Raw genomic sequence first — 10,925 nt, 5'->3', positions numbered from 1 at the left:
AAATGTAAGCTTAGGTTAAATTAGTGTAAAAATGTACACCTGGATGATAAAATAGAACATGTTTTATGTGTTTCTATGGTTTGCAAAATGACGAACAAATCGTATATCAGTTTGTTAACGTCTTCATTACGAATATACAGTAAAAACCAGCTTAAAACAGACCGCGGTGGTACTGTTTAAAATTTTCCGTTTTATGGAGGGTGATGTTTTTATTAACTCTTACAAAGTTCGTGAGAAACAGTAGTGTTTTAACGTCACAGATACTTTGTTACGTTAATTATAACTTGGAATTTAGCGTTATGTCGAAAAATTCCGTATTATACAGGTTGTTACGCAATTACTTCTCGAAAAAGGGTCTTTCGTTTCTACGTTAGACAGGTTTCCGGCATATAAGTGCTTTTTCACATTAGTAAATCCAAGGTTTACTTTCCGTTTAAATAGGTTTTGTTTTGTATAGTGTCCGTTTTAGACAGGTTTATACTCGTTTTAGTCAAATTACAATAGCGAGGTTGAGGCCGAAGTTTTAAACGCGAAACGTGTACATCGGATGTTCAGCACCGCTTTCCTGTAAGCCCAGAAGTGTGACAATGGTGTTTGGAAAGTCAGTGGAATCATGCTCGACATTCCAAACGCCATGTCAAACTTTAGGCTTACAGGAAAGCGGTGCTGAACGTCCGATGTACTGTACATGTTTTCGCGTTTAAAATTTCGGCCTCAACCTCGCTAATAAAGTTAAGCGACGAACTTCACTTCTCTTAATACAGCAATGTACGGTACTTACTAATTCTACTCATAAAGCGCATTAATTTTTTTCTACGTTTTTTTTAAATAAAGATTTAAATCTATTTTTATTTAAAAATAAATCTGAAACGTGATCATATTTAACCATATGAATAATGATCTGTTCATTTAAGATCGCGTGAAAACGTGACTAGTCGTTCATGAAGGCATTTCTAAATTGAGTGATGTGTGTTTATTTTTTTAATATTTTTAATCTCCAGACACTCGTTAATTTAAAAAGAAATCAAATTGGTGGTGAATTACAGTGTAAAAAGGATGCAGAATTAATGGGATAAGGCAACGCAACACTCGGGCAATATGCCAAGGGGATGAATCCCAAGAGGACTTTCTATGGTAAACTGGCTTTCGTTCTAGTGTTAGACAAAAAACACCGGATGGCTCGTAGTGAGAACGAATCCATGACATAGTGATTTCAGCCTGGTGGGCGATTATAGTGTAAGGCAATGTCACTTGCAGAATTATAAATCAATTGATGAAACATGTAAAGAGAGTATTGAATGTTGTTAGTAGATAATACTCTAGAATTGATAATTACATTCAAAACTCGATAATTTTCCAAAGTTCGTCGTATTATATGATAGAATGTACAGAAAATTTATTCAAGTTTGAATAAATAAGTCCATAAACTGCTGAAATATTCAATAAAAAGCAACACAAATTTATATAATGTTTATTGAATTTTGAATAGATAAATATTTTAATTGTTCCAAATATTCAAAGGAGTAAAATAACATTTTGCAATTTTTTAAAATTTACAAAGCATATTGCAAGAAACGATGAATATTTATCAACCAAATTTCCTTAGACCTATAAATAATTCATTTTCCCAATTAAAATTTATTTATTTAGTTTTTTACTTTATAATTTCTTGTTTTTTCTCTCTTGGTTTTTTGCTTTATTATTTTTTATTGCTGTATAAAAACTACAAAATAACATTAAATAGAGCTTTTACTTCACATTGATTTGTAAAGTAAAAATTAAAATATTAAATAATTCATATTTTAGAAGTAATTTCAGAAAAATAAATACTAAATATTTAAAGAGGGATATCGTATTTAAGTGTAAATAAATTTCATAATGCACACGAAATTAATCTTAAATCTTGCAATAAGTACTAGAAAACATCGTAAAATATTTCCTTCGAAAAATGTCCCTTCGAATTAGAGAGCCCACCGATAGACGAGTGGCGAAGGCCTACCAGTGGCCAAGCGATTCCACTGGGAGTTCGGTCGTGGGTTCGCACCTCGCCAGGACGGGCTGGCCACGTGGGATTTTCCGAGTTTTCTCCACGTCTGTAACGCCTGAATAGAGCCAGTTACCCTTAAAAAAATCTCCCGGAAGGCAGATCGCTAAGTGTTGCGTTGCTGTAACTCAACAAAACAAAACGAGTGGATAAAACCAACTGGTTGTGGGTTCGTACCTCACCAACCGTAGAGTTTTTCGGCTCGTAGAGTTTTTCGAGTTTCTTCACATGTTTAGACACGTGAATAAAACCTGGAAAGCTCTGCTGACTCCCTTCTATGTGGACCCGAATGTAAACGTTTATGGAAATAAATTATGCTTTTGGGAGTAATTTGTTGAAAAAAACAGCCTGTAAAATTTGAATTTTATATGCAAGATTTTCGACATGTAATTTAACAATGAAGAAATAAATATCGAAGTAAATTGTAATTTGATCAATACTTATCTCCCTCTTTGCCTCCCAAATATAGAGAGACTTCATTAAACTTAAAGCTATTGATTCAAATATCCGCACAAATTCTAGATACCGAGTCTCTCGTTTCTATATTTAAGAATCTAAAATAAAAAGAATGCATTTAAAATACTTAAAGTAAAGAATTTAATTAAATATTTTAACATTCAATATTAATAATATTTACACTTAAAAATATAGGCCTAGTATTTTCAATTAATAATAAAGAATGACCCGAGTTAACCGAGATGAGTCTTATTACGATATAACCCGATTAACTATTGGGCATCTTCTACATGGAATTTTTGCTATGATATGAGATTCGATTAACAAAACCATTAATTTTAAAATTATATAAATAAATAATTTAATACAAATTCAAAGAAGAAGCTAAATGAAGGAAATAAATTGCAGAAATCATCAAAACAGTTTGCACACGTTCAAGTTGGAAGTGTCCATATCTCAGTTGATGTGGCACTTCCAATTTGAGTTTGCTCAATAAATTAATTATATAAAATTTTATGAAAAACTTTTATCCCTGGTTTTCTATGAAAAATATTACCATTATCTTACCACAAAATAGCTCATAACAATATGAAATCGGTACGACTCTATTGTTAAAGGAAGAAAAGTATGAAGTACAGGGACAAACCGCTACAAATTTGAGGTGGATAGCGTATATTTTAAATTAAATAAATTAAAAAATATGATTAAAAATTGCAGCCCGGCATTGTGTCGATGTCACGATAAATAATTGCTCGTTCTAAATACATTTATATATAAATATTTTAATTAATTTCCTAGGGTAAAATATAGGTATTAATGCAACTTCTTCCTAACTATGGTAACGGATGAACCTTGAAAATCCTTTTTATAACTGGTTCATGGTAAACTACATTTATTCAAGGTGAGTCACCGAGCTTTTCTCTGATAAACATCTAATTAATTTTAAATAAATAAATATATATATAATTGTAAATTAATCTTTTTTGAATAAAGAGGTACTTTTCTTGGTTCAGATCCTATTTTATATAGGACAAAAAAATAGAATCTGTACCAACAGAAGTGTCGCTTAATTAAGTAATGAATTGCTTCAAGATTAGTAAGATTTTAAAGCCCTTTAAAGGATTTACAATTGTTTTGTGTCTAGTTATTTTACAAGTTTTATTGTGAGCTATCAATGAATTGATAATAAAAGATGACGACTTCCTGAATATACTGTATTCCCTTTACGACTGGTGTAATGAATCTACTATTTAAGGCAAATAATAGCCCACAATAAATCCTTCAAAACCCATAAATTCATATTTTCAAAAAATATATAGTTATATTCAATTAAAAAAAAGAAGAAATTTAAATAAAATTCATTAAACCGAATCATTTTAAAATTTAAAGCAAATTATACGTCCATTTTAAACACGTTTTAACAGATAATTAAGAGGAATTGCTTTGCAAAGAGTAAGAATAAACAACCTGTAGAAGCCGGAACAATAAGGTAAAGTAATAGAGTAAAAGAGAATTGAATAAGTCAGGAAACAAGAAAAGATTGCTAATTATTTATTTTCATAATTTTTATAAATTAGAAAGAAAGCTTTTTTAACAGTTTAAAAAAAAAAAAAAAAAAAAAAAACGTTCTATGTACGATAATAAACTCCACTCGGGCGAGTAATTACAACGCTAATTTCTCTTTGAAAACAATTTTTAAAATGCGACCAATCGTTAGGGACTCAATTACAATTTTCTGATGCGTTTCTATTCATCTAAACAATACAAAGTTCACCTCTAACGTCCTTTCCGTTAGCGATGAGGCCATGTTCTTGGTTGCCATGCAACTTCTTTGGCGATCGATAGCCGAAAAATGCGCATGATCGAAACTAGACCACCCACGCTCCCGATTTCCAAGCAGACCATCGCAAGGATATCCACGCTACTTGTTCAGTAGATGTAGTACGAAAGCGGATGATAACTGTCGTTCAGGTGAGTTACTGACACATTTTCTATAATATACACACCTCACTGTATTAATTAACAATTGCCATATTATAGAATGACACTTAACCGGTGTGCACCATTAACATTGTTTACTTCATTGATAAATTGAAGATGCTGAATGGTGCTTTTGTGTAACATGATCTATTGTAGTTAACAAAGGTAGTTAATTGTGTAAGACGATTTTTAGTAGAAAAAATACCATCGTAACATCGGTTTGATATTCAAGAATGCCGCCGTTTCGGGCGACGTTGACCTTGACAATAAAAAAAACAACCGGGAAAAAAATTGTTTTGATTACGGATAAATTCTATTGGTAGAAAGGACATAAAAGTAAAGTTATAAAACTTGACCTACAATAACTGTGAGTCATCATTTGGATCATTAATTTCCCCTACTTTGGCCGTTGAACTTGTACGCTGTTGTTATCGAGAATTATCGTAAATATAAAAGAGATTTTTAAGTAGTAAAGTATGCACCATTTTTATAAAGTTTAACGCCAATAATCTTTATTCATTTTTACTTAATTTTACACCCCAGTTCAACCGATAGACCAAGGTCTCGTTTGTTTCTAAGCAATATCACGTGTTGACTTTTTATCTGTACAGTTTCTCAGTTCAGTAATCTTCAAATTATAAAAATAATAATAATAATAAAACAATTATAAGCGTAATTTTTAAATATATTTTTACGTAACTCGAAATTTAAGCTGTCGATTATACAGTTTGATTGTGTACTTTTATGTAAGTAGTTTCGGTGTTCTTTTGTACACGTAGCTGTATCGATATGAGTAAATATCGATACATGTACACTCCTACGAGATTTCTTTTATAAATTATCATTGGTTATGCAAAATATTCCAATGAAATGTTTACGTTTCTTTGACGTTTCCGATTGAAGGACGTGCAATTAGTTAAAACTGGATCACATTAACTCAGTCGAATTACAAAGTAAATTTAATATTAAATTAAATATGTGCTAATTCACTCGATTTAGGCGATAATTTAAGCACCTTTACTTTATTGTTTTCTTTTGTTGTGCATAGAATAAAATAAAAAATAACAGCAAGTATCAGTGAATCTGAGGCATAGTTCTTACTTGTACAAGGATTTTATATGTTTTATATATATATATAATTTTTTTATACATATATAGGAGCTACATATAATAGTTTTTAATGAGATTTAATTAAAAATAAAGTTTTTACACACTCGTTTTACAGAAAAATAAGCGCTCCTTTCTCGTATCTAAATTGATGCTGTGTAACTTATTAACAATTAAAAATAATTAAAATGTTTATCACAGATATGAATAAAACAATTTGAAATTCTAAAAATATGCAGAATTTTAGATAAATTACTGTTAAAAATATTAAAATATGACGAAGCGATATTTGACTTTGTTCTCTTGAAAACACATCAAGAGAACAAAGCGAAATTTCATTTCGATTTTACCGAATTTTTATGACGTTAATATTAAGCAATATTATGATTATTAAGCAAATAAATTGCAATAAATATTAGAATATTTTGATATTTTTTCCAGATTAATTAATCCATTCATTAGAATATTCCCAAATCACAAAGAAGGAGCTATCAAAATAAATTATCGATCCATCAACACATTTATTGAAATAATGGATCGAGAAAAGAGTTTTCTCTTCTCGTGGATCAATTATTTTAACTCTTATGGTTAATTAATTAAATTTTCCATGAATTTATCCAATTCTCTCCATTCTCTCGAATTGAATTCTCTTGTAAATGCTACACTAAAGTCGTTGTAATGAAAGTTAAAGTGCTACTCGGATGACGTTTTTGTTTTTGCTCTAATTCTATATAAACGCGTAAAACTTAAAATAAGTTTATCAGTTTATAAATTGGATAATATTTTTATCTGTTTTCCACTGTTTAAAAGTCATATCAGAACTTTAAACAGTAAAATAATGGTTTTAAAATGTTATCTTATCTCTCATTGATTAGATTTTTTATGATGCTTTGATTGCTCATTGTCTCTTAATATAATTAATAAATATAATTAGAAATATATAAATGAGTTATAAGTTTTATTATTTAAAAAATATTTTGAAATAAAATAAAACATATTTTTTTTTTTTTTGCTTTAACATGCGTACGCGTAGCTCTTTAAGCTTGGTTAAATTCACCCCGCTATGCTATTTTACCCCCTAGGGCCTGGATTAAACAGCCGTCTGTGTCTTGGGCACGGGCAAATGGACAGTGCTGAACTACTAAACCATTTAATCCCTCATATCTTGAATATGAGGGATTAAATGAAGTGAAATAATATAATATATATTATATTATATTATTTCACTTCATTTTAACTTTTTAAGTTAGTATATCTTAGCCAATGGGCAGGAGGAAAGTTACTTGGAGGATCGCATTGCCTCCCGGTGCCGGGCAAATTACGTTCAACATGACCCTCTGTGTAGAGGATTTACACCAAATGATCCATCTGGGATTCAGTTTTCTCGGTGATCTTAACTCATTTGTTCTGTTTTTAAATAAAAAAAAAGTTTATAAATATTTTGGATTTTTAAATTATTGAAAATAAATTATTTATATTGTAATATGAGAGGAATGAGATAGGGCTCGAGCCGTTAATAGCTATGTGGCTTCACCGCTCAGCGAAGGCCATTAATAAAACTAATAGAATACAAAATTTTTTAAACCTCTTGTAAAAAACTGTGATTTATATTAATTTCTATATTATTGAGTACATTATTGATATCTCTGTGTCTGGGTCCTCCGCTAAATGGCCCTGCCTGGAAACTTCATCTACTGCGTCAGACGGAACAGTTTTTAGGGTGTCGTTTACGAAAAAATGACCTAATTATATGTAAACAGAATGTGTGGAGGTGTCTTTATATTCTAGATAAAATTTTGTAATATTACACCCGTATAAAAACTAAAAATTCAGCTCTAGTTTCAATATAAATGCGTAACCGAAAGGATTTTTACGTAAAAGATAAGCTATATTGTAGTGTCACGTCTCACCTGTATTCCCAGGAAACAAGAAAAGAAAAACTTCCTTGTGCATGCATTTCAATGAGTTTTCAGAACGAAGAAGTTATAATTTTGCAAAATAAACAAAAAGAAATATGTATTTCTTCCTGCAACCATGAATTTCATGGCTGCAGGAAGAATTTCAGTTCTTTGATTTCACTTCATTTTAACTTTTTAAGTTAGTATATCTTAGCCAATGGGCAGGAGGAAAATTACTTAAAGGATCGCATTGCCTCCCGGTGCCGGGCAAATTACGTTCAACAGCCGACAGTCACGCATTAAAAAAAAAAAAAGTATTTTTCGGAATTAAGAGATGCAGAAGTATAAATAAGAAGGCACGAAGAGGGAAGGGGCGGAGAGGAACCAGCCTTGTTACTTGGCAATTGCATCAGTTGGAAAAATCAGCCTCCATGACTCATCCTAATGATAGATGTCTTCATACAGTCCTGCCTATGGATGCAAATCTTTATGTTTGTGCATATATTCAATGAAATTTCGTAATTAAGAAATTATAACTGTATAAAAATGAGTGAAATTTTATTTATCAGCAACAATTTGTAACTAAAAACTCACGAGGAATTTCTTGGCTTTTCAATTTCGTTTCATTTTCGAGATCAAAAACCTGAAATTATGGCGAGTAAAATAATTTATTTGTAAAATTATTTTAAAAATATATTTCGTTTTGATTGAAAACTGTTGTTTTACTTTTATTTTTTAATATATATTTAAATAATAATCGAGAAACTTTTAGGGGAAGATTTTCTAATATTTACTTTAACTTTCTCTAGAACTCTTCCTTTCAAACGAAGAGTCAATTGATACAAAATCTCTCCAAATATTTAAATTTTGATCGAAGTTTTTCAGTTTCTTTTAATTCCCAATGGGAGAACCGCGCTGTTAGTGATTCCTTTATTTATTCTGCTGAAATAGAAGATAGAACAAACGCACGTTCTGATGCAAAGACTTTACGATATTAAAATTTCACAAAAATTGATAAACATTTCGAACGTATGACACTCCTCTTCAGTCATTAATCTCTGAACATGTGCAACTATGTTGGGACTAATGACTGAAAAAGACTGCAGTTGTGTTAATAGATTAATGACTGAAAAAGCGTGCAATAGACACTCGAAATGCATATCAACTATTGTGAAATCTTGTGAAATCCATTGATCAGGTTCAAAATATTAAATCTTGATAATATACGTCAGCTGAAAATTATATATTTTTTGTATAAAAATATAAATATTTTCACTATTTTCTCTGTTATCTGTGCATGCAAACAACATGTCGATACTTTTAGTAACATATTGACACGAATTTTAACTTCGTAATTCCCTCTATACCAAATGTAAATGACTTTTGTATACAATATAATATTTTATATGCAGAGTTACATAATGTCTCGACCCTCGACCTTTGGTTGGAGTCAACTAAATTAATATAATTGGCTCCAGGGCCGAATTTACAATATAAGCTGAAGCTATAGCTTAGGGACTCACGCTACTGATTAGTTGAGTGTGGACCTTGTATATTGTAGTTTAAGGCCACAACTAATCGAAATCAACTAAAATTATAGCAAGTAAGAGAAAGGTTTATTGTATAAACTGTAAGTTATATGAGTCAGAATGTTTTCTTTGCACTTATATTGAATTTCATTGGAAAGATGAGCATTCAAGATGACACCTGTTTTCCTTCATCATTATGAAAGCGTGTTAAAGCTGTCAAACGAAAGCTTTAAGAATAATTGACAAAATACTTGTAAGAGAACGATTTTTTTTTCATTAAACATCTGCATTTATTTACTATAGCGAAAAGTAAGATTCCCTCCATGAGCATCGCTCCTTAGACAGCACTTGGCTTTATCTTGACGTAAACAGTGTCGAGACTACTATTTACATCAAACAATACGAATTTAATGGTGTTACATTCGTTGTAGACTTTCTTTTCTTTTTCTGTCATGAAAAACACTACTTTATATAAATACTATAACTTTTCGACAATTTATTTTAAGTGAAAGCTTAAAATTAATACCGTTTTGTTGTTTATAATGGAAAAATTTCTATGATTTTTAGCGCTTGGAATTTCCTTAAAACATAATAAAATAATAATAACTTTTAGTTTCTGGCTGTTATATGTAACGGAGAGGAAGTATGACAATCAATCAAAAAATAACTTCCCCCAAGATTTTTACATACAGAGCACCTTAAAACGTCGAGAAATTCAAAAAATTGGGGGATTCTGTATGTATGAATGTTAGTGTGTGTGGGAGGAGAGCGATTTTGTTCACCCTCTTTGAAAATTAATAACTCCTGTACTTTTTGTCAAAAATTTCTGATATTTTGCAGGGAGATTTGTGAATTAGATGGGTTGATATTATTAAATTTCGTACAGAATCCTTATACGCGAACGGTATAGAACCTCCTTCACCTAGCATACATACAGTACATATATATATTATTTGATGCATATATTATAATCTAAAATGTCTTCCGGTGGATTTATAGGTTTAAATTCTTTAATAAAATTCATGAAAATAATATAAAGTCTTCGGCTGACATACCTTTATTAATCAATAACAGCATTTATTTCTATTGGGCTTATATATATATATATATATGTCAAGCTGCGGGGGTGTTTGATCGAATTCAACGTGGGTAGAAGAAAGTCACGTGACCAGCGCGAGTAGGCGTTGGACGGGTATTCAATTTATCGATTACCTGTAGTGTTCAGTTTAAAACTACTTTTGAGAGTATCGTTTAACTTACCTTTGCGGGTGGTTAAATATAGAAAGTATCTAAAATGAAAGAATACAAGAGAATTAGGTTAACCTCTTCAACTTCATATGTGAATATTAATGAATAGATTCTGTAAGGCAAAACCCTTTATTTAAAACAGCTATTAATATAAATTGATTACTTACTTAGTTAATAAACACGTTAAACAAGATAAATTGTTCTAATTAATTTTAATTAAATTAATAAATATTTAAAAAATAAGGTTTTATATTATATAAATAAGTAATTTCATTCAGATTTTTACATATTTTTTCTTCGCTATTTTTTAGAATTATTTGACCTTTAGGGAGTTATATAACACCCCTTGTAAGGTTCTGTACAGTTCTTTAAAAATTTAATTAAAATATTTTTTAAAAATAACACTGAAGGGTTTAATTTTCATTCAGTTTTTTCAGTTATTTTTCTCTTTTTTTTTCTGAAATTCTTTGACCTTTAGTTCAGGAGTTCATACAGCATCACTTGCAAAGTATATATATATATATATATTTTTATAGAGTTGATTCTTAATAAATTTAATTATATTATTTTAAAACATAATTTTTAAAGTTTATACTCAATAAATGATTGCTTCTATTTCGTTTTTTTATATATATAATTTCCCCTTACTTTTTGAAATTCTTT

The 10,925-nt window shown here is 30.0% G+C and overlaps 1 protein-coding gene across 1 annotated transcript in view; it reads left to right on the top strand.

Moving 5' to 3' along the window:
- Positions 1–4,336: 4,336 nt before the first annotated feature.
- Positions 4,337–10,925, top strand: part of LOC136975508 (neurensin-1-like) — a 31,471-nt gene continuing 24,882 nt past the window's right edge. Inside the window, exon 1 of the mRNA XM_067270570.1 lies at positions 4,337–4,471. The gene's annotated coding sequence lies outside the window, so the exon portion shown is untranslated. The remainder of the gene's footprint in view (positions 4,472–10,925) is intronic.

Source organism: Centruroides vittatus, unplaced genomic scaffold (genome assembly GCF_030686945.1).
Source record: "Centruroides vittatus isolate TY-2023 unplaced genomic scaffold, ASM3068694v2 contig_374, whole genome shotgun sequence".
Taxonomy (NCBI): Eukaryota; Metazoa; Arthropoda; class Arachnida; order Scorpiones; family Buthidae; genus Centruroides; species Centruroides vittatus.
This window is presented reverse-complemented; position numbering and strand designations above follow the sequence as displayed.